This window comes from Dermochelys coriacea, chromosome 2 (assembly GCF_009764565.3).
Source record: "Dermochelys coriacea isolate rDerCor1 chromosome 2, rDerCor1.pri.v4, whole genome shotgun sequence".
In the NCBI taxonomy this organism is placed as follows: Eukaryota; Metazoa; Chordata; order Testudines; family Dermochelyidae; genus Dermochelys; species Dermochelys coriacea.
The window spans coordinates 74,884,198-74,909,680 of NC_050069.1; positions in this window are offsets into that span (position 1 = coordinate 74,884,198).

Consider the following 25,483-nt stretch of genomic DNA (forward strand, 5'->3'; position numbering starts at 1 on the left):
GGCTGAGTCTGCAAGGATGGAAGCAATGCAAGTAATACCAAAAAAATGAGGAGCCAACAGAATGGTTGAGCTCTAGTCATCACAGAGAAAAGTAATGGCCAACTATGCATATACATAGATCCCAGAGATCTTAATAAGGCTATTAAAAAAAGAACATTTCAAACTATCCACCGGAGAAGAGATCATGGCTTCATTTGCAAATGCTCAATATTTCAGTAAATTGGGTGCCTCCTCTGGTTTTTGACAGCTAAAATTAATAGAAGAAAGCTCAAAACTATACACAATTAATACTCCATTTGGAAGATAGAGATTCTTATGCTTACCTTTTGGCATAGCTTCAGCACCTGAAGTGTACCACAAAACTATACATCTGATCTATGAACATATTCATGGCGTTGACACTTCAATGGATGACATCATCTGGGGGCTCAAAAAAAAGAGGAACATGATCATAGACTTTGGGAAGCCCTGGATGCAACTAGAATAACAAACCTCAAACTAAATAGGGAGAAATGTGTTTTAGGAGGTACAGAACTGACTTTTGTTGCGACATTATTTCCAACAAAGATGTAAAATCTGATAAGAGGACAATTTCAGCCATTGAAATTATGCCACAACCTCAGTCAAAGGAAGATGTCCAGTGGTTCCTGGGAATAATTACTTATCTTGGAAAATTCATACCTACTGTATCTACCAAAGCAGCATTTTGAGCAGTTTGAGAAAACTCCTAGAGAATAAAACTGAATGATATTGGGGTGCAAAACAGGAGGAATCATGGGATCATTTAAAAACAACAATTTATACAAAAACCAGTGTTGAAGTTGTATGCACCTGGAAGGCCTATTAAAATTTCAGCAGATGCTTCACAGTCTGGGTTAAGTTCAGTGATTTTACAGAAGCATGAAGAGTGTTGGCAACGAGTGGTTTATGTATCCAAATCACTGACTAAGGAAGAAAGCATATACGCAGAGATCAAAAAGGAGCTTTTAGGAATATTGTTTGCCTGTGAGAGATTCAATCAGTATATTTATGGACAGAAAATGGAAGTTGAAAACAGACCACAAGCCCCTGATAGCATTATTTAGCAAACCGCTAAATGACTGTACCTTAATGATTCAAAGAAAGAATGATGATAAAGCTGCAAAAGTATGATTTGGTTATGACCTACATGCCCGGTAAATTCATGTTCAGTGCAGATACATTTTCCAGAGCAGTGGCTCCCACAAAACCAGAAAAGACTTTAGAGACAGAGACGCGAGCCTATGTAGATTTGATTGTAAAGTCAATTCCCATAGCTAATTGGAAACTGCAACAAATAAGAGAGGAAGTGGAGAAAGATGAATTGTTGGGAATCCTTAAAGAAGTGATCATTAAAAGGTGGCTTGAAGAAATAAGCAGTTGTTGTCCATGTATAAGAGACTATTGAAACTGCAGAATGAACTTAACGAGACAGATGGGGTGATTTTCAAGGGCAGTAAGGTTGTAATTCCAATGAGCCTCTGAAAAGAAATGCTACAGAAGATCCACAAGGGTCACTTAGGAATTGAGAATGGCAAACAACGAGCACAAGAGATGTGGCATTGGCCGCAGATCAATCACGACATCACGAATGTGGTAGGGAACTGCTTTTCCTGCTTGAAATACAAGCCACAGCAACAGACAGAGCCACTGAGACCTCATCCAGTTCCATAAAGGCATTATGAGAAGATCGGCACAGATTTATTTATCTGATGATCAGAGGTTTATTTAATAGTCACCGATTATTATTCTCTGTATCCAGAAATTTGCACTCTGCATAGTACTAATAGTAAGTCAATGATAGCTGGCATGAAGGGAATCTTCTCCAGACATGGAATTCCATATGAAGTCTTCTAGCGATAATGGGCCACTGTTTTCCAGTGCAGATTTTAGGGAATTTGCCATAGATTGGGATTTTTATCACAAAACATCAAGTCCAAATTACCCTCAATCAAATGGACTTGTGGAAAGATCTATATGGACAGTAAAGACCCTTATGAAAAAGAATTTTGACAGTGGGGGTGACTTGTATAAAGAGTTACAGGTATACCAAAGTACACCCCTGAAGAATGGCTTTTCTCCAGCTCTGACGCTAATGGGAAGAAGGATCAGATCTATTTTACCAATTACTGATAATTTGCTTAAATTTCATAATAAAAAATGAAAGAAAATCAGAGGTGGAAGCAGAAATATTATTTTGACAAAAGGGCCTGGATCATCCATCTCTTAATCCAGGTGAGAGAGCGTGCCTGAGGAATCACACCTCAAATACTTGGAGCCAAAGAGGTGCCATTAAAGAACAGCTGCATCCAAGGTCTTATGTTGCCAGCCCAGACAGACAGGGGGACACATTTTGACATAATCCCAGGGATTTACAAGTAATCCCAGAAAGTTTCAACTCATTGACAGTAAATGGACTCTGGCATTTCCCACCTGACTGATCCTTTATCAATGCAAAAAGGAGAAACTGTCATGGAACAAGAGAATAACCCAGACTCTAGTGAAAGACTGATACTAAAATGATCAGAGCAGGAAATTAAACATCCTGAAAGACTCAGAGACTTGTTAACCTGCCTGGAGAAGGGGTATTTGAGGAAAGTGAGTGGCAGAGACTCACTCAAGAGTGATGTTCCAATAAGTTCTCCTCTAGGTAGTTGACATTTTGGGTTTATGAAAATGTACTAAATTGGTTGAGAATTCAATGCATGTGTTATTAGATAATTAACTCTTATTTACATATATAAAGACAGTTAATTTTTTTCTTTAAAAAGGAAGATCTAGAGATATGTTTGTAGGAGATTATAAATTAGAGACACTCCCTCATAAGGACAGTATTTTGAACATAGGAATTTGTAGATGTGCCTTAGAGATGGGGTTTGGGAACACCACATGCCTGTGTGCAGCAGTTCACTACAGAAGCTCTCCAGTTTGTTTTATTAGAGTTTTATTCCTTTTCATTCATTGGCTTGTTATTTAATGAACCTCAAGATCGTTACAGATGTAAGGTTGGAAGGTCATCATATATTAGACCCTGCAACCAAGGTGGTTCTGGGGTCCTGGCCTGCTTCAGAGTGTTAGTGCTAGCATCAGAGGCCAAGAAGAATTAATAACACTGCAATGCTAATAGTGGTCCAGACCATTTAATTAAAAAAATAGAAAAGGTCAGACATATTTCCCATTGCATTTTAGTAAAAGAAGTTGCTATGAGAAATTTTAGGTTTATTGAGAACACAGAGGATGTTATACAGCATATTGCGGTCTTCAAAATCTCTATATTGGATAATATATTAATATAAGATAATGGACATGAAGTCTAGGTAATAAAATTTATAAATGGACTTCTGAAAAAGTATTTTAAAAGAAATATCTTATCTGTAGAGCACAATGATAGGACTGCTAGCTCTGCTAATAAGAATTGAATTCTGCTGTACTTCAGCACACGTTATTCCCATGAATGACAATGGGGAGCCAAGTGCATATATTGAGAGAATAGTCACTATAATAAATAAAATGCTGATACAAATGTTCTGTTTTCTAGTTATTTTTCACTCAAGATATTAAATTTTAAAGTTTATGAGATTATCTTAAATTGCCTGCATTCATTCTTGGATATATAGCAGATTTTTAGGACTGTAAAAATACAAAACCAAGGAAATTAAATTTTGAGCACAAACAGTGTGTGCCAAGTTTGTAATAGCGATATAAAAGATAATGCTTTGTAGTATTGCCATAACTAAGGGTCTGTCACCATTTTCTTTCCAGCATATATACCTTTTTCTAACAAAACATGCAAATTCTGGTGGCACAGCAATGGGTGCTTTGTTATGGGCAATATGTGACTCAGTTTTCTCCAGGTTAAAATTTATTTTCAGACTCTGCATTGCTAAGTCTGACCTTTTAGGACAAAGACCATTGACATTATGCCTCAGATTCTTGTTACCTTCACCTAAAATCAGAACTGCTTGCTCTAATTAGTACAGATTTTTTTTAATGCAGTTAGGATTCAGGGATTACCATTAGCATCAATGCAAGGTGCACTTGCACATTATTAGAAAATTTACCTTGAGGGTTTTATCAGATTCACTTTTAAGACAGAGCAGAGCCAAAACAAATAAAGAGCATTTGATTAAATCCCCAACCTTTTAGATTATATAATTGTTCAGTGTTTTCTTACAGGCATTTTTTTTAAATTAAATTTGGGTTGGGGAGAAATGGCTCAAAAAACTGGCAATCTCACAAAAATCTCTCCCCTTTTGGTCAATAGTTCAAATCAAGTACAGTACTGAATGTTCATGTTTTCCAATGGCTGTTCAAAAGTCAGTATTAGTTGTCCATGCATGTCCAAGCATTCATCATTACCATGTGTTCAAAAGTAATTAGCTAGGTACTACTGGATAGGTGCTTCAGAAATCCAAAAGTGACTGGTTGAAATAAATGGATGTAAGGTGCATTCTGCATGGATGCACCAGTTTTCACAAAAAGTGTTGCTGTGCTATACTAAACTGCTGCAAGGACAAACAGGGCAACCAATCTCTTCATGCAATCAATGTTTATGCAGCAATGTACTTGATGATGACCCAGTCAGACCAAAGCTGACTCATAGAAGTAGTCCTTACTCATGTGAGTTGTCCCAATGGAGTCACTGACTCTAAAAGCCTACAGGGCCTTTGTGTGGATGGAAACTGACAGGGCAAGGATGCTTCTTTCAGTCTCCAGTGGAGGTAAAGTGACAGTGCAGAAGCACAAACTGGGCTCTGTATGACCCTTCCAGTCCTGCTGCTACAGAGTTAGCATCATTTCCATTGAGAGGCCTCACAAATTAGTTGACCTCTACCCAGTTCTGAGAGGGTAAATATCATGAAAGCGTCACCACAAGAAGCCTTACATTTGTTGCAAGGTGAAATTTCACCACATTCCTCAGATAAACTACTATATGCCAGAGAAATAGCACATTTTCACCTGTGCCATGCCTGTTGTTTTTCTGACAGCTGGAAATATTGAGAATAGAATGTATAAAATGTTTTGTTTCACCAGAGGAGAGAATAGGTATTAAAAAGGAATCATTTATTTGGTGTTGGTGACTATCTCCGATTATGGTCGCCACTTTGGCTAAATTTATACAAATGCACCAATTTCTACAATTACCTTGATCTCCCATTTCCTTCACCGCCCCCATTTGTGTCTTTAGTCACCTTTTGCATACTGTCTAAATCAGTGGTGGGCAAACTGCAGCCCGCAGGCCATATGCAGCCCGTCAGGGTAATCCACTGGCAGGTCACAAGACAGTTTGTTTACATTGGCATGGCCACCTGCAGCTCCCATTGGCCAGGAATGGTGGACCGCAACTAATGGGAGCTGCGGGATGTAAACAAACTGTCTCGCGGCTTGCCAGTACATTACCCTGACAGGCCGCATGCGGCCCATAGGCCGCAGGTTGTCCACCACTGTACTAGATAGATACTAGATCAGAAGCTCTCTGGGGCATGAACTGCCTTTGTGTTATGTGTTCAATCAATGGCTCCAATTCCCATCCTCTATCCCCTAGTGAGTCATTTTTCCTCACTAATTTAAGGACTTTGCTGGATCAGGGCCTAAGTACATGCTTAAATCCATGCTTATTTAGCAAAGCAGTTAAGCACATGCCTTCATGAGAAATAGTAGAACCCAGTTCTTAAGAGTTTTAAATCCAAAAAGCTTAAATTAATAAAATACAGAAAAGTAACATTGAGAGCTAGGTTGCTAAAATCACTTCTAAAAATGCTTGCATCTGTCCTTTTCATCCACAAAAATCTTGCATTATGCATTTAAATACATATTTGTGCATTCAAATACCAATTTGCATGTTCAGTTACCTGATTTATGAGCACAAATGTGTATACACGTTGTTGAGTTGGTGGTTTGTTTTTGGGGGCGGGGCGGGATGGAGGTTGTGCAACTTGGCCTCAAGTTTTTGAAATGTGGCCTTGTGGGTCTGAAATGTGGATCTTGAATCACTCAGAGGCTAGGAAATTTAGGTGTCTCAAAAAAGCTCTTCCATGATCATTTGTGGTGTGTACTACTTATGCAACAATGGGGTGGACTAAGAATAAACAGAGTTTCTTCTTTAACTCAAGCACTCCAACACTTACGGGAGCTTGGGCAAAGGCAAAACACTGATGTTACTTTAATAATTTATGGTTTTATTTACCACTGACCTGAAAGTATGTATTATATTGTGCCCTTCTCTAGTGACTTTCATCATAGAATACTTGTCTTATCATACGCCACACATCATTTCGTGGCAACAACAAAATATAGAATCAGCAAATATGTAAGCCATCATTCTCTGTCTGCAAACAGATGTGTGCCAACTACAGTGTGTAAGATAATGAAACACTTCACGTATTATTGATAAAGTATATGAGCTGTTAAAAAAGGGACCTCACAATCTTACAGCCAAACACCTGGCAGAGTTCAAATGAATTCTGCGGCTTTGGTAAAATCTCATTCTTCTTCACTTATTCAATGTCTGCTTAGAGGAATTTTGCATGTATAATAAAAAGGCTTTACAATGTAGCCTCCTGGGAAGGGAATCATCCTCCTCTCCCTAAAAATGAAAAACAAGAACCACTCAACCTTTTCCCCCAAATTGATCCAAACTTTTTTCAAAGTTTAAAAAGTTTGGTAAATTCACCCTCACCATTTTCCTCCTGCACTTCCTGTTACCAGATGCAGAATGAACAGAATGCCACAAAAAAGGCTATGCTTCTGATACTTCCAATCCTACCAGAAGTGGGAAGTACTGGCAATCTTGAAATCAAGCTTGTTCTCATGATTCTTTCAGAACAATCTTCTGCTGAGCATCCCAACTCCTAACAGAACCCAAATTCCAAACTTTGTAAGATCTGCCCAACCACAGCAGCATCATTTTTACAGGGTTGTTTCTTTAACTTTAAACAATGGTTTCTCTTACGAGGAGCCACGCACATTCAAACTCCCATTGATTTCAGTTGGTCTGGCAATTGCTCAGCCTAGTTCTTGTTTGCCAAAATCCATGTTTAAACATGAAGAGTATTTTTTTTCTCCAAACAAAACACTTCAGATCCGCAGCGTATTTTCCTATAGCTGCAGAGAGGCACCATTAACAGCACAGCACTCTTGAATGACACTGCAATTGCAAAGCAGTGGGTGCACCCATGCTCTGCAAGAAAAATCAGTTTGGGGATCTCTGCTTTGCTGATACTACAGTCACTCACAATGTTATCTGCTGAATCCTCTTTTCATAGCCTGATGGTTTTAGCGCACAACCTGATACAGCATGTGTCCTGTCAGGACAAATTAAAAAAAACCTCTTGGCGATGAGATGCTGACTGATAGGAGATACACAAAAGAATTTGGAATCACTCCTTAGTGATCTTACCATAGATAATAACTTGCATCAGAAAAACATAATGAACTCAGTGCTCCAGTGCAACTGTTTGAACTGTGCAGCCAGTGCACTGCAGGCAGTTGTTTAGAAGCCTACTTAGAGACTGAAAACACAGAGCAGAAAAGGATCCAGTCCAAAACAAGCAAGTTACAAAAGGGATGCTGGATAACTCAAGGACTTGATAAAGACTTAAAGAAACTTTCATATCTAGGACACTGACTCAGACCTATAATAACCAAGATATTCTCATCTGACAGATGCTCAGTGGCCTGTACAAAATGAAATGGTGGTTTCTGTGCAGTTGTGCAGTAGACAGATGTTTACATGAAGGCTGGAACTCCATGGCAGTCTCATCAGAGGAGCAAAGCAATTTCTGCATGTTAATACTCCAGAGTTAAGAGGAAAAAGTTTCCAACTTGTGCATTACTTGTGCATCTTCATTTATGGGGGTCACGCCAGGTCATAGTTAAGCATATTATTGGCAAAGCTTGCATTGCTGCTACCCATTCTGTGTACAAATAAAGGAGTCCAGCCAATACATCATCTCACACAAATGCTAAATTACTTAATTAGGTGTGTGCTTGCATTCATTTATTTTAAGCTACATACAATTTTTTTAAATGACATTTTCCTTGGATAATTTTATTTTGCATGACCAGGCTAGAAGCATGAATAACCCAAAGTCTCTGTGTCCCTGGCACCCATGAGAGGCAATCTTCATATGTGGTTTAACTGCTCTTGAATATTTTCTCCAGTGTAATCTACACAGCCGTCCAGATGCTGGTGTGCAGTCATGTGCTCTGGAGGATTTCATTGCTGAATACTATGCAGCCAGTGCATCTGTTGTTCTGAAGAGAAGACTGCAAGGAGAAAAAGAAGAAGCACATCCTCCAGAAGTGCAGCACAGAGCTTTGCTATTGCAATTTTAATATTAAAAGTGATTTGCTTCAATGGATTCTCTCATATAAAGTGTCATCTGAGGTGCCTTTCACTAAAGGACAGCAGAAAGGAAATAAACACAAAGTCTCCGTCACCGACATCTTGGCAATATCTAATCTATTAATTTGCCTTTAATATTTATAATGCAACCACCATTGAAGTAGCTATGTGCTAATAGAACACTGGCGGCCAATGGAAATGTCTCTTTGGTTTAGCGTTGCTGCTCAGTGCCTAGATGTGTTTAGAACATTCTTCCTAGAAATGAAACAACTTGCTGCTTCAGGAAAATAGCATAAAGGTAAACAAGCTCTTTCAGCAGTCATTTTTTTAAAAAAATGAAAAAAGTGTTTCAAGAGTTAAGCAAAAAGAAAAGGAGTCCTTGGGGCACCTTAGAGACTAACAAATTTATTTGAGCATAAGCTTTCGTGAGCTACAGCTCACTTCAGCGGATGTATTCAGCTGTAGCTCACGAAAGCTTATGCTCAAATAAATGTGTTAGTCTCTAAGGTGCCCCAAGGACTCCTTTTCTTTTTGCGAATACAGACTAACACGGCTGCTACTCTGAAAAGAGTTAAGCAATGAGAGATTTTGAGAACCATACCCTGGGATGTTTAGCTCTTTTTCATTCATCTTTGAGCCTTCATTTTTAGCTTGGCACAAAACCACTGAACATGGTCCAAAAGCTATAAACTTCTACTGAGGTCATTTTTTCAATACTGTGGTGCTACAGTTCTGTTCAGACACGGCAGGCTGTGTGTGACTCACTCAGTTCATTAGTAAGACCTGTCTATCCTGTGAACATATTGGAAAGAGCGGCATCTAGTGGTTCCTATTAGCAGCTGATTTGCACATGTCAAACCAAAACCTTTACTAATGAGAAGGTTACAGAGGTGAAATGAAACAAGATAAATGGACAATCATCATGTGACTCTTTCAAAAATAAACTATGCATTAAGAACAATAACGCCGAAGAGAAAGCTTAGCCAGAAAGTTTCCCTTGTTTGTGTGGGAAATTGCTTTCGTTAGGCCAAATCACGAGCCAGAATTGCTTTGCCGGAGGCAGCAAACCTTACGCTGAAGCAGGTGGGTGTATCCTCATGAGCTGCTCTTCAGGGTGAGACTCACTGTACAGGAATGAGACGTGGCATGTCAGAAACAGACAGGAAGGAATTTGCCATTGATAAAGCATGAATATGACTGGCGAATGATCATTAAGTTCTGTGTCAGCTTACCAAGCATTTACTATGTAACTAACTGTTCTCCTCCCTGGGCTGATGGGCATTTTCACTCTTGATGCTGTATGATCAAAAGTGGGGTCATAGATAATAATGGGGCATAACGTCAGCAGTGACAAGGAGATTGTTTTCCTTCGACTCAGCAGACACAAAGCCTGCAGACATATCCCTATCACTACAATGATCAACACCCCCCCGAACACACCTTTCAAGAGCCATGAATCCTACACTTGCCTGTCACGACATGTGGTATACCTGATTCAGTACACTAAATGCCCCAACAACAACTATGTGGGTGAAACCAGACAATCACTACTCTCTCTAATGAGCTCACACAGGAAAATGATAAAAGACCAAAACACCTTCTCACCTGTCAGTGAACACTTTTCACAAAGCGATCACTCTATGTCTGACCTCTCAGTTCTCATCAAAGTAAACCTGCATGACATTTTCAAAAGATGAGCCTGGGAGCTTAAATTCACTATTTTGCTAGACACTAAAAATCATGACTGAATACAGATACTGGATTTATGGATTATTACAACAATCCCCGCCCCCTGTGTGTGTGTGTGTGTGTGTGTGTGTGTGTGTGTGTCCTATGACTGCAAAGGTATTAACAGGCACTCCACCTTGTATGGTCCCTTAGAATATGTACTAACTACTTAAGCAAAACAGTCTGTTTTACCTTATATTTAGCTGTGATGCAGAGTGTATCTTTCCCAGATTGGAAAAAGAGCTCTGTAGCTCAAAGCTTGTTTCTCTCAGCAACAGAAGTTGGTCCAATAAAACATATCATCTCCCCCACTTTGTCTCTTGAAGGCAAACAGACACAAATGCAACATTGAATACAATGCCTTTTCTAAACTAACAAATTTATTAGAGCATAAGCTTTCGTGAGCTACAGCTCACTTCATCGGATGCATCCGATGAAGTGAGCTGTAGCTCACGAAAGCTTATGCTCAAATAAATTTGTTAGTCTCTAAGGTGCCACAAGTACTCCTTTTCTTTTTGCGAATACAGACTAACATGGCTGCTACTCTGAAACTTTTCTAAACTGGAATCTTAATTGGTGCATAAAAATCCATGTATAAGATTTGCCAAAATCTAGTTATTTAGTTAAGCGTGTCCAGTGCTTTGAATACGTAAAGCCCTATATAATTACTAAAAATAAGAACCATAAATAGACCCTTTACAGTATCTTGATGCTCATAGTATAGATATAATTAGAGAAGAAAAGTGAAGGTATGCTATCTAGAGTAATAGCTTACATTTATTTAGAAACTTTGCAGAGCATTTTTTGATTGAACTATATGCAGAAAGAAGAATCATTTCACCTACCACTGAAATGCAGCCACCTCCAGGTGGGAACATTAAAATAGTTTAAAGGAGACAGCAATATAACAAAAATTTAGAACAGGATGTGAAGAATTCTGTGTCCAATTGAAACTGGAAGGAAAATTAGGTTGCACAATGTAACTAACACAACTGGAAGTTAGCCAGGATGCAGGCATCAAAGTCCCTACTTACACAAAAAACTGACTGTCAATGACCTCAAGCGGTTATTACCTCAGTGTCCAATCTTGTCTGAAAGACAGCACCTCCAGTAACACAGTCCCCCTACATCTCACTGGGGCATTTGTTCAGTGATGATCCTGAAGGAAGACTCCTATCACTGAATCACCAACACTACTTCCTGTAGCCTGGGTTTTTCCATGCAAGTCTCCCATCTACTAGCTCCTGGAATGATACTGCTTATCGTGCAAAGCAGTGATGAAATCACAGCCCTCCTCCGTCTACCTCTATGCTCATTCTTCCTCCTCCAGTCTTTTGTCTGGAAATCCATTGCTCGTATTTTTCATGAAGAAATTTTTCTCACCAAAAAATCTGATAAAAATCAATCATAAAATGAATTAGGTTTGTGAGTAATTGTATGTACAACAAGTGTTTTTTATCAATGGCAGCTGAAAACCCATTAGCTAATGCTCCTCCACCTCATCAAAAACTAAAGTAGGGTGAACCCAACCCTGAAATACTTAATTCAGAAAGAACTCACATTAAAATCAATGGGACTGAGAAAGGGTTCCTACTCCTATCAGTAGACCAAAAGAAGATTCAACGTCTTGTGCCATCTCAGCCAAACAGTCTATACTCTATCTGCTTCAGAGCAATTGAGGAACAAATCCAAATAGAAACATAATTCACTCCCACATAGGACACATGACAGGGGGATCAAGTTCCTGTATTCGGTGAGATTTAGTTTTGCACACTGTTGTTGAAGCCTGCCTCAACATACTAATGAAACAACTCCGAACTCCAAAACTCAGAACACAAAATCTACACCTAAGTTAATATACAAATCATGGAAGGAAACATACTATAACACTCTGCAGAGAAATTTCATGCTGACAAACTACTGCAATTCACTACAGTGTACAAAATGAAAACTATCACTGCATTTGGGATCATGTGTCATGACTCCACTCCCATGTACCATGCTGAATAATGTGCACTAGTATAGAGTGAGTGGGAGGGAGTCGTGGGGTGATGACTCACTGCTACAGTGCCTCCTGCTGGTTGTCCAAGGAATTAGCTCTTTTCAGCCAGGAGTGCCCTCTGCCGGTTGGTGTCTCACCTGCCGCTAGCCCTGTGCCCCTCCCGGACCCCAGTGCCCTTCTAGATTAGGGTTCTGCCCCCTGGCAGTACCCCCTCAGTCTGGGTCTCCCCTCTCAGGGGAACCCCCAACCCCCTATCCCTCTCTTGCCTCAGTGGCTACTGTCAGTCATCATCTAGCCCCCGCTTCCTGGGGCAGACTGCAGTCTGTACCACTCATCATCAGCAAAAGGGGGGGGATCAGACCAGCTGCCTCTGTCTAGGTCTGCAAATTAATTCCAATTCAGCAGTCTCTCGTTGGAGTCTGTTTTTGAAAATTTTTTGTTGAAGAATAGCTACCCTCAGGTCTGTAATCGAGTGACCAGAGAGATTGAAGTGTTCTCTGACTGGTTTTTTAATGGTATAATTCTTGACGTCTGATTTGTGTCCATTTATTCTTTTACGTAGAGACTGTCCAGTTTGACCAATGTACATGGCAGAGGGGCATTGCTGGCACATGATGGCATATATCACATTGGTAGATGCACAGGTGAACGAGCCTCTGATAGTTGGCTGATGTGATTAGGCCCTATGATGGTGTCCCCTGAATAGAGAAGTGGGCAGAGCTGGCAATGGGCTTTGTTGCAAGGATAGGTTTTCCCAAACAGCCCAGCTTTTTCCCTCTCAGCCCTCTCCCAGGGCTGTTTTAAGCCCTTCAAGGCGGGGGGGACCACCCCACCACAATGGGCCTAAAACCTGTTGTTCTGATTTGGTAGTGCTTTATATCCACTTTGAAAAAATGTAAATGGTTACACACAATGGGTAGGGGGCCATGGGAAATCAGAGTGATTGCTCTTAAATTAGAAATAGAAAGGGGGCACACAAAGCATAGCACAAACTTGGAGAACAAATCACTGCATCACTAGTTTCAGAGTAGCAGCCGTGTTAGTCTGTATTCGCAAAAAGAAAAGGAGTACTTGTGGCACCTTAGAGACTAACAAATTTATTAGAGCATAAGCTTTCGTGAGCTACAGCTCACTTCATCGGATGCATTTGCATCCGATGAAGTGAGCTGTAGCTCACGAAAGCTTATGCTCTAATAAATTTGTTAGTCTCTAAGGTGCCACAAGTACTCCTTTTCTTTTTGCATCACTAGTGTCAGAGAAAAGAGATTTAGAGGAAGGATGGTTAGAGGACTGGCCTAGGCTAGGGATTCCAGGGTTCAATTCCAGCTCTGCCACAAACATCCTGTGTGACCCTGGGCAAGTCAATAAGTCTTTCTGTGCCTCATTTGCCCATTTGTAAAATGCATATAATAGCACTTCCCTAACTCATAGGGGAAAGATACTACAATGATGGAGCCATATAAGCACCATAGGCAGATAAATTGAAACAGTGCGTCATTTTTTCTGCCAATGCCCAGACTTTGCAGGAGCATGAGAAAAATATTTCCTGAAATTAGCTCAAACTAGGGCCATTGACTCATGCGATTAACTCAAAAAAATTAATCGCAATTTAAAAAATTAATCACTAGTAATCACAGTTTTAATTGTACTGTTAAATAGTAGAATACCAACTGAAATGTATTAAATATTTTTGGATGTTTTTCTACATTTTTAAATACATTGATTGAAGTTACAGCACAAAATACAAAGTGCACTGTGCTCACTTTATATTATTATTTTTTATTACAAATATTTGCACTGTACAAATGATAAACAAAAGAAATAGTAATTTTCATTTCATCTCATACAAGTACTGTAGTGCAATCTCTTTATCGTGAAAGTGCAACTTTCAAATATAGGTTTTTTTTGTTACATAACTAAACTCAAAAACAAAACAGTGTAAAACTTTAGAGCCTACAAATCCACTTAGTCCTACTTCTTGTTCAGCCATGCTTAGAGAAAAAAGTTTGTTTACATTTACAGGAGATAGAGCTGCCCATTTCTTATTTACAATGTCACCTGAAAGTGAAAACAGGTATTTGCATAGCACTTTTGTAGCCGGCACTACAAGGTATTTATGTGCCAGATATGCTAAACATTCGCATGCCCCTTCATGCTTCAACCACAATTCCTGAGGACATGCTTCCTGCTGATGACACTCATTAAAAAAATAAAGCATTAATTAAATTTGTGACTGAACTCCTAGGGGGGAGAATTGTATGTCTCCTGCTCCGTTTTACCCACATTCTGCCATATATTTTATGTTAGAGCAGTCTTGGATGATGATCCAACACATGTTGTTCATTTCAAGAACACCTTCACTGCAGATTTGACAATGTACCAATGTGAGATTTCTAAAGATATCTACATCACTCAAACCAAGGTTTAAGAATCTGAAGTGCCTTCCAAAATCTGAGAGGGACGAGATGTGGAGCATGCTTTCAGAAGTCTTAAAAGATCAACACTCTGATGCAGAAACTACAAAATCCAAACCACCAAAAAAGAAAATCAACCTTCTGTAGGTGGCATCTGACTTAGATGGTGAAAATGAACATGCATCGGTCCGCACTGCTTTGGATTGTTATCTAGCAGAAACCGTCATCAGCATGGATGCATGTTCCCGGGAATGGTGGTTGAAGCATGAAGGGACATATGAATCTCTAGTGCATCTGGCATGTAAATATCTTGCAACGTCATTTACAACAGTGCCATGCAAATATCTGTTCTCAATTTCAGGTGACATTGTAAACAAGAAGAGAGCAGCAGCATCTCCTGCAGATTGTAATCAAACTTGTTTGTCTGAGTGATTGGCTGAAGTAGGACTGAGTGGATTTGGATACAATTTTATATTATTTTATTATTTAATGCAGGGGTTTTTTGTACATAATTCTACATTTGTAAGTTCAACTTTCAATGATAAAGAGATTGCACTGCAGTACTTGTAATTAGGTGAATTGAAAAATACTATTTCTTTTGTTTTTATACAGGGCAAATATTTGTAATAAAAAATAAATATAAAGTGAGCACTGTACACTTTGTATTCTGCATAGTAACTGAAATCAATATATTTGAAAATGTAGAAGACATCCAAAATTATTTAAATAAATTATGTTCTATTATTGTTTAGCAGTGCAATTAATTGTGCGATTAATTTTTTTAATCGCTTGACAGTCCTAGCCCAAACAATAATTTCCATTAAAAAGTGATAAGGAAGACGCAAACTCCACCAAGGATAGAGAAATAAATGCAAAAGAACATAAAAAAAAGACAGAAATATGGGCAGGAAATGACACAATGAAATTCGGCTTGGAAAAATGCAGCTAATTGAGCTATAGAGAAATACTGGGAAACCCCAGATATCCAATGGGAGAGAGAAACCTGAAATGCTCAGAGAGACTTAGGGGTGATCATGGACAGCAAATCCAATTTGATCTTACATTGCAATGTGTCAACCAAAAAGGCCAACACCATTTCAAGTCCATACCCTCAAGAGCAAGTCTTGTAGAGGAGAAGCGGCAGTCCCTCTGTATGGGATTTGGGGAAGATCTCATCTGGAAAAATACATTCTGTTCAGGTTTCAGAGTAGCAGCCATATTAGTCTGTATTCGCAAAAAGAAAAGGAGTACCTGTGGCACCTTAGAGACTAACAAATTTATTTGAGCATAAGCTTTCGTGAGCTACAGCTCACATCTGAAAAGAGTAGAAAAAGTGGAGGTAGGTCAGGGCAATCTAACAAAACAGACTATGGAACTAGCTGGAGTCCTCTATGAAGAAAGAAAGAAATAGCTAAATGTCTCTAACTCAGCTCAGAAGTAACTAAAAGAAGATATAATCAGAGGCAGCCAATGGGCCTGCTCTCTTCTGTGGCATTCTCCTTTCAAGCTTTCCCTTCCAATCCCTCCTTCCGTCTTCCAGTTCCCAACTCTGGAGGCTCTTCCTTCTGGTCTTCCTTCCCATCCCCTCTCCTCCACCCATTTTTATGTTCCCCTTTTCTTTCCCTCAATCCCCTGTCAGGTTCCTGCTCTGTCTTCTCTCACCCAACTCATGGGAGGTTCCCTGTGCTCTCTCTTCTCCCCATTCACTACAGGGTTCCCCGTTACTATCTCTGGTCTCCCAGCACCATCACCACCACCGAATGACCTGGTGCTTCTCCCCTCCTCCCCACCCGCACCACCACTACACACACTGCAGGGCTTTCCCCCTCTATGGGGTCTGAGCTGGAGCAGCCCCTTTCCTCTGTCTTTTCCCCAGGAAAGCAACAGAGGGGAGGAATCAACAGCAGTTGCAGAATGGGGTTCTACGGCTATTCAGCAGCTCTCAGAGGAGCAGCCTCTGCTGTCCAGAGGGAAGACCTGCAACCCACAAAATGCTAGATTTGGGGCAGGGATTTGAACCTGTCTTCCCACAACACCGGTGAATGCCCTGACCACTGGACTATGCACTCAATCTCTCCCTGGCCCAAGGAATGTTTGTTTATACAGACTGGAACAGCTCCAGCAGGAGAACTTGAGAAAGCCTGGTGATTAGGGCACTCACCTGGGGGACGAGGAAGCTGGGTTCAAATCCCTGCTCCAAATCGGGCACAAAAGGGATTTGTATCTAGGTTTTCCATATCCCAGGCGTATGCCCTAACCACTGAGCTAGTGGCTATTTTGGGCACTCTCACGCCCTGTGTGGAGCTGAGAAACCCTTCCTGATTTCACTGACCCTAGTATGTTCCCACAAAATAGTTCAGTTCGATGAATCAGCACTTTCTGATGAGAAAATGTTTTGCTGAAAAAGTCCAGACCAGCTTTAGAATGAATGTCCAAGACCAAGGTAATTGTGCTGAGAGCAAACCCCTTCCCTAAAATTAGAAGTTAATCAATTTATTGATCACCCAAGGTGCACTGACAGCTCTGTTGACGGAAATCCTCTCTTTATAAAAAGCAGGTATAGCACAGGCAACATTAACACAGATTTTACTGCACTGCCTCATCAGTTATTCTCCAGATGTAGGCCCACGGGGACCACCTCCTGCAGCGATGGGTAGTTCTTTTTCCATTCCCATTCAGTTTTTGGCTTCTCAATGAAGAGGCTGGCATAAAGGATGCCGCTAGGAAAGGTGTCTTTCTGTGGTGTGAACACCTGATCACTAAGAATCTACACTTTTTACATATGTCAAAATACACATCAGATGACAACGCTTTAACCATCTGAACTAGATTCAAACAGAGGAACTGGAAGTCAGAAAGTCCATAGCAGTTTACCAATACCTTGTGTCACACAGTTCCCCCAGACCACAGGACATTAACACACCTTTTTCCATAAAAAATAAATGTTCCTTTTGCTATTTCCAGTCTCGCAGGCTCCTTTCTCACTGGCCAGTAACTTCAACAGGGACAAGTATCATTATTTCCCATTGGAGAAGTAAGTAATGTGAGGTGGGGAGATAAACTTTTCCTCATTCTCCACTAGAAAGACCGTGATAACCTACTGGAACAGGCACAGCCAAGAATATATAATATCTATTTAAAAGCAGAAGTGTTCAATCATCAATTCCCCACTTGCAAGTTAGCTAACACCTGAATCAAGCCACATCAACAGAACAAAAGGGAAAAAAAAGACATATTTTGGGAACAAGATACATTTGAAGAGTCAGATAGTGTGTGTACTTCTCCACTGCCTCCTCATTCTCCAGTCCTAAACCAGAAGCTTTTGGTTGCTAGGAGGAGTTTGAAAACCGAATCATACCAAAACCAAATAAGTCATGAAAATGTAACAATAAGCCAAGTTTTGCAAAGTTAAAAGAGAGTTTAAATTACCTTTGCCCTCTTTCAAGTATGACATTAAACATAGTTATATATACACTATAGGGCCTAGACAAATTGGAGGATTGGGCCAAAAGAAATCCGATGAGGTTCAACAAGAATAAGTGCAGAGTCCTGCACTTAGGACGGAAGAATCCTATGCACCGCTACAGCCTGGGGACAGACTGACTAAGCAGCAGTTCTGTACAAAAGGACCTGGAGATTACAGTGGATGAGAAGCTGGATATGAGTCAGCAGTATGCCCTTGTTGCCAAGAAGGCTAACAACATATTGGGCTGCATTAGTAGGAGCATTGCCAGCAGATTGAGGGAAGTGATTATTCCCCTCTATTCGGAGTATTGTGTCCAGTTTTGGGCCCCCCACTACTGAAAGGATGTGGAGAAATTGGAGAGAGTCCAGTGGAGGCCAACGTCAATTACCAGGGGGCTGATGCACATGACTTACGAGGAGAGGCTGAGGGAACTGGGCTTGTTTAGTCTGCAGAAGAGAAGAGAGGGGATTTGATAGCAGCCTTCAGCTACCTGAAGGGGGGTTCCAAAGAGGATGGAGCTTGGCTGTTCTCAGTGGTGGCAGATGACAGAACAAGGAGTAATGGTCTCAAGTTGCAGTGGGGGAGGTCTAAATTGGATATTAGGAAACAGTATTTCACTAGTAGGGTGGTGAAGCATTGGAATGGGATACCTAGAGAGTTGGTGGAATCTCCATCCTTAAAGGCTTTTAAGGCCTGGTTTGACAAAGCCCTGGCTGGAATGATTTAGTTGGTGTTGGTCCTGCTTTGAGCAGGGGGTTGGACTAGATGACCTCCTGAGGTCTCTTCCAACCCTAATCTATAATTCTATTCATAGTGGCGATAATGATGTGTTTGGCTGCTCAATACTGAGCTGCGGTATTCTGAGGGCTAGCCAGATAGCTTGACCATTATATTTAACTATGTTCCTCATAACTGGGACAATTTGATGCATGCCAGTACCATGGCTTCCTGTGTTAAGCAACATTCCTGTGTTAAGCAATCCTCCACACATCCATTGTGAGGATGCTACAGTCAGAATGGTTAAGAAGATCAGGGAAAACCCAAGTCTACCACAATACACAGGCTTCTACAACCACTCAGGAGCAAGCTTGTCATCAAGGCACCTGTTGTATGCCCGCTGGCACTGCCCAGATTTCTCTGTGCCGTTGATGTGGCATGAAGAGTTGTCTGCAGCTGATGTCAGAAACCAGTTTCTTATAACTGACCTGCCCGCACACATTCCTGGTTCCACCATAATCACCAGTTTTGAATGGGCCAGGGTCAATGTGCAGCCAGTTTTCATACCTGGGACTAATGAGAAGATTCCACATGCAGCTGTGGCCGAAGACAGATGGACAATGTCTCACATCACTGACGACTGCCCTCTGACAAGATTTGATGGTGGTTTTAGGGTTCTGCACAGCTGATGAGGCTGCCACAAATTAGCTTGGCAAGCTCCACATCCAATATGAAGACATTCATAATGTGGGCTGCATTTTAATAGATAAATTGTCTTTATCACAGGAATTACTTCACCATCACATAGCTTTCCTTTTAGCAACTACAGCAACTGCTTACATGGAAAAGTAACATTTAGAACATATTTAATGTATTTAGAGCTTCTTTTAATGTAGTTTGGCAGCTAGCAACAAGGCAGAGGAGCCAGCACCATGTGACCAGCCAGCTGTCTGTGACTGGGGCTGCAAGTGCCCCAGGTTGAGAATCACTGGTGTAGGATAATCTCCATAAAGTTACATTTTTAGGGATTAACATTTTGCAGAGTTCCAAGTGAACACAGATTATTTTTGCACCATATTACTAAATAAATATAAAGTTCAATGAGATCCTCAAAACATGGCACTATTGGGAACTGCTGGGAGAACCAATATGAAAATTAGTTTAGGGAAAAGAACGTTCCAGTGGGATATCTTATACATAATCTACAGATTTTCTTTAGAAAGTTTTCTTACTACAAAAAAAAATAAATCATTTTTCATCATTTGGGTGGATTTTGTGTTACTTTAGGGAAAGTGATGTAAATGATTTGCCATCACTGTAACCAGACCACCAACTCAAGAATGGGAGAAAAAGTTTAGGCACTATAAATAAAGATGAAGTGTGGCATTAGTCTATACTTTGTAATGGCTATAATAAATAGAGCTCTTTGTTGGCTTTTTCGTAGTTGCCTTTTAGATATTATAATAGTAATAATACTAATATAATGAACCCAATAACTCATTTAGAAACCAAGGAAATTAAAAAGGATCTTGCATTATGATGAGTTACACTTTAAGTACTAAACAGCTAATTCCAAGGTACATATCAGAGCAGTGTAGTGTGATAGGAACATGAATACTGGAATAAGTACTTAAGAACACGTGGGTCATATGACCCATACAAGGTATGCAATAAAGCAGTATAACATTCTCCCAGGAGACATGTGGCAGAAAATTATTTACCTCAGCAATGACCTTTTTAGGATTTTATGCTCACATACAGGGATTTGTAATAGCTACTGTGTCAGACATAATGTTGATAAAAAGAAACCCTTTTAACTCAAAAGGGAGCTTTTTTCCTCAATATACCTTATTTTGGATCTTTCTGTCTCAAATCTGGACAAAACAAAGGCCGTGTCATTTGCAAAATGGATTTCATTCTGGGGTACAAATAAGTGGTGGGAAAAAATCATCATAAAAATGGAGTCGGGGAAGATGTATGACTGCATACAAAGACCAAAAGTGATGGTTAAGGACTTGAAATGGACCTTCCCTTGAGGATTTCTTCCCCTTCTTCACTGGGATTTGTGTTGGCAAATTGTGAACATCCATAATCTAAATACATATCTCATGCAAAACCATAAGACAATTTATCTCAGTTTCTCAAATCATTATGTCTAAGAACCAAAAGATTCACCTCTCAGTATAGTTGCGCTCAAAACCAAAGAAGAGTAGCTGGCGTCATCCCTTGTAAAAAACGCACTTTGCTGAAGAGCCTGGTCTGTTTGCCATTTCCATTCTTTAGAAACCTGTTGGATGTGGGGATCATGAGAGCCAATGTGTTGATGAAGTATCACGAAGAGTAGACTGCAGAATGCCATTTCTTTTCATCATTTTGTACATAGTGTGTCATGAGTGTTGTCAGTGTGTCATGAGTGTTGTCAGAGTCTCTAAATGGGACACTTTTGACTGTGGGCCCACAATCTCTCTCTTCCTTTGAGCCTTATCTTCATGTCTCTTGGGAAATGTTGAAAGGAATTCTATTTGTGGTAGTATATGCACATCTTACCCTTGTATCATGTATGATTTTGCCATTTTAGGCCTCGTCTTTTGGTGATATTGGGCATAACATGAGAGAGAATGCAACCCCCATAATACATAACAGGGCATTTAGGTGATATGTGGTAAATTGGATGAATGTTTCCTAAGAGATACCACATTGTCGTGATGGCAAAATTAGCACTGCTTTTTCATTGGTATGAGATAATTATAATTTAATATTAATAGTTCATATTTTTATATGGAACTTTTCATATGCATTCTACAAAACCCTTTACAGAGGTGGATCACCATTAATGTCCCCATTTTTCAGATGGAGTAACTGAGGCACAGGAACTTAAGTGACTTGCTCAAGGTCATGTGATGAGACAGTGGCAGTGCTGGGATTTGACTCGATGAATCTTACTCTCTAAGCCTTATGTTCATTTCTGTAGACCACAACTACAGAAGATAGTTGATACTGTTTTCCTGAGGTAATCATCCTGAGATGTAATTAGTGGAAAGATGAAGGAGACTTACACTGCATGGGTAGGCACGTAATGACTGAGTACTACTGTACTAGTAATAGCATTGTTTATGCACTCAAAGAATCAAGGAGCCCATTTACCAGCTGGAGTACTGGGCCTTGAACCCAGAGCACAAGTTTACCACAAGCATGCTCCAGATATGGGATTAGTTATTAGTTACCAGAGGGAGTGGGACTCAAAGCCAGCTTCATAGCACCAGTTTTTTAGGGGAATTCACAAGAGGACTCTAGATTAGATCTATTGTCCTGCTGATGCTCAGTGATCCACAAAGCTCAGGACACTCCATCCCCACATCCCTAGAGTAGGTGAAGCACATGTCAGTAATGATGGTGACCCAGCCAATATACTAGTTATTATAATATTACTGGTTTGAAAGGGAGATGATTAAAATTCCAGCTGTTCCCCGCCGCCTACCAGCTAGATGGTCCACAAGACATTCCTCGTTCATTATCTCTCCTATACCTAATTATGGCTTTGGACTGCAAGCTCTTTAGCATTTCATTCTCTGCTCTTTGTCTTGTAAACTTCAGACACTTTAATGCGCTCTGCACCCTCTGCAGTGCTAGAAAAACTGCATTACTAAGTGAAGAACTATATCGGGGGAAAGTCCTATAAATCTCTGACTAATAGGAGGCTAAAAGCTGCACAATTCAAATACCAGAAATCTACTTTCAGATAATCTGGCAACTTTTTATAACCAGTAAACAGTTACTAGTTTTTCTTGGTATTCATTATAAAATTAATCATGGTAGACCCTTGGGACAAAAGTGTGGTTTTAATATGCATGTTTATGGAAAATGCTTTATTATTTAGCAGAACAAAAATAACAATTAATTATGATGTCAGAGAGGAAGTCTACCAGTCTCTTATCCAAAATATTTGTCATATTCATTTATCAACGTTTAATGAAGTTTCCGTGGAAGCATATAATGTTTGAAACCAAAAATCACAAAGGATGGGGCCTTGTATATTGTGTTCTGGGTGCCTGGTTTCCAAGTATGCTAAAATATAAACAACAGCTACATCCAAACCAGAGAGACAATTGTGATCATCTCCTCTGTGTGTGACACTCATTACATATTAAATTACACTAGGTGGGTGAACAGAAAGAGAGACTGTTCTAATAGCTGCAAACATGAAAGGAAATGTAGTCAAGAGCAGATGTACTCAAACTTTGCACCACTGCGAGCCACATTAGCAGTTTGCCCCTAGAGTCTCAGGACTATGCCTGCCTGGCATACTCATTGAAACTAAGATTTTAAAATATATCTCAGGCAAGTAGGATACCCAATTCCCATTCATTTTAATTGGTTGTCCAATCCCTTAGGCGGTGTTTAAAATAAGCCTACAAGTACATGCTTTTAAAATAAAAAAGAAAGGTGCACACAGTAATTTTTTTAAAAGCATCTAAGTCAGTTAGGAGCCTAGGTCCTATTTTTTAAAAATGAGTTAGACACTTAGGAGCCTGAGCTCTAGTCTGCACTTAAAGTTTTACTGGCATAATTATGTAGCTAAGGGGTGTGATTTTTTTACTGACATAAATGTGTCAGTAAAAGCCTTAGAGTAGGTACAGTTATAGTGATAAGTTGTTTTATACTGATATAGGTTGTTTTGCTTTGCCAATCCAGAATAAGTTATACCAGTATAAGCACTTTTATACCAGTATAAGATCATCTGTGCTAGGGCATTTTTGCATCTAATTATGCCAGCATAGTTATAGCAGTACAACTTTAAGTGTTGTGAAACTAACTTTCGCCTAAGTGAAAATCAGCAGGACTTAGGCTGCTAAATGACTATGTCACTTTTGAAAATAGATGCTTTTGGACACTTTAACCACAACCTTCATATCTGATTGTACTCCTGCCTTCCATGGTAAATAAGTAGAAAATTCCTGATTTAGGTCACAAGCCTTAAAAATATAAGAACATACATAAGAACAGCCATACTGGATCAGGCCAATGGTCCATCTAACCCAGTGCCCTGTCAAATCTGCAGTCAATGAACTTTGACATCATCCTATGGTTCGAGGGAGCTAGTGGTAGGATACATTTAAGGGCCCATGTAGGATGCCTTTGAACTTTCCTGCTCTAAAGGAATCGAACAGTACAGTCTTATCCATTTTTCCTTTACCTAAGAAGAATGCAGGCTTATTAAAAAAAAAAATTAAAGTGACAAAGCTTAAGAAACAAAATATTCACAGTTCTGTTCTCTTTTCCTAATCTAGGGGCTGCTCGTCTGAGTCACGTTTTTGCGATGCCAACTGGCACACCAGCCTCTCCTCCAGCTGGAAAGACATCAGATCTTTCCTGGTGATTATCCCAACAACTCGATTCTGTAGGTCAACAACTGTCAGATGGCGAAGCCCCAAGGTCCGAAAGATGATGTATGTGCATTGCAGAGAGAAATGAGCCTGAACTGACACCGCTGATTTGTTTATGTACGGCTCCTACAAGACAAAGAGAGAGAACGTGGGGGTTGGAGAAAATAAGTGTGTAGCCATTCCTGTTGCAGCAGGCTTCATGAGTGGTGGGGGGTTAGATTACTACACTTTTTTTTTATTTCAGCTATACGCAAATTAGTATACAGTACACAGTAATAAGCCCTTTCTTTTCCACTAAAAGATCAGGTTCACATTAAGCTGTTATGACTGGAATATAACCAAATCTCACAGGCTGGAACAGCTAAGCTGAGCTCCATTGATATGATCTGAATTCCTGTTTAGAAATAGTAAATGACCGAGTATTTATTAAGTCAAAGAGATGTTTAATAATTGCTCTTTCATTAAACAACCCATTTATGACATCCTGTAATATTCTTTAGTTAATGTTAGTAAAAATCAGCAAATCAGAAATATATACTGCATGAGAGAGGACAAAAAGAAAAATTATATAGTATGAGGTCTGCTGGGTGCTGAATGCTGATCATTGAATCCCACCTTAGACATAAATGTATCTAGATTTAACTAAAGCTAATTTGGTAAGTTTCCCAGGTAAATATTGGTATTTTAAGCAGGTGTTCACCAAGTTTCTATACCTTACCTATCCATACAGCATCCTACTCATAACTTTGGCCAAATTCTATCCTCGAGTGCATATGGGTGCACAATGAAATCAGTGGAAGCTCCCCACACCCACTTGAGGATGGTGTGTCTTGTAGTCTCTCCAAGAATATTTTTGAATAGTGGGTAGATTGGAACCAGAGGAGAGAGAACATTCAGATTTCTTTTAAAAATAATTTTTTAAAGGACTAATGAAGGGCAAGATCCACCCAGAAAGTATTAGGAAGTACAAATTGGACCTTGCTGCAACAGGGAGGCCCTCAGCTGGATTCATTCCCATAGGTCAGCTTGAGTTCTGACCAGGAGCTGTATAGGAGCCTATCAGCAAAGGCCATAAAGAGGTTGCTGCACTGAATCAGTGCATCTCTGAACTGCCCTGCCCATACCCTCACCCCAGCCATTTCTGGCATCTAGGCCACCTGGCAAAGTGAAGTTACAGACACTTTGTCCCCACAAACTCCTCAATAGTAGACTTTCCACCACCAGAGACTCCATGCATTGGCTTATGTCTAAGTTAAGGTTGTATTTCACCCAAAAGGAAACACTACAAATATGTTCTCAAGCTCTTTCTACAGGCATTTTTCTCCTGCTAGCCCTGACCTGCTATATGGCTATTTGCCAGAGTTTCTTTTTCTGGTATTATGAAACAGATTTCCTTGCTTCCCATTG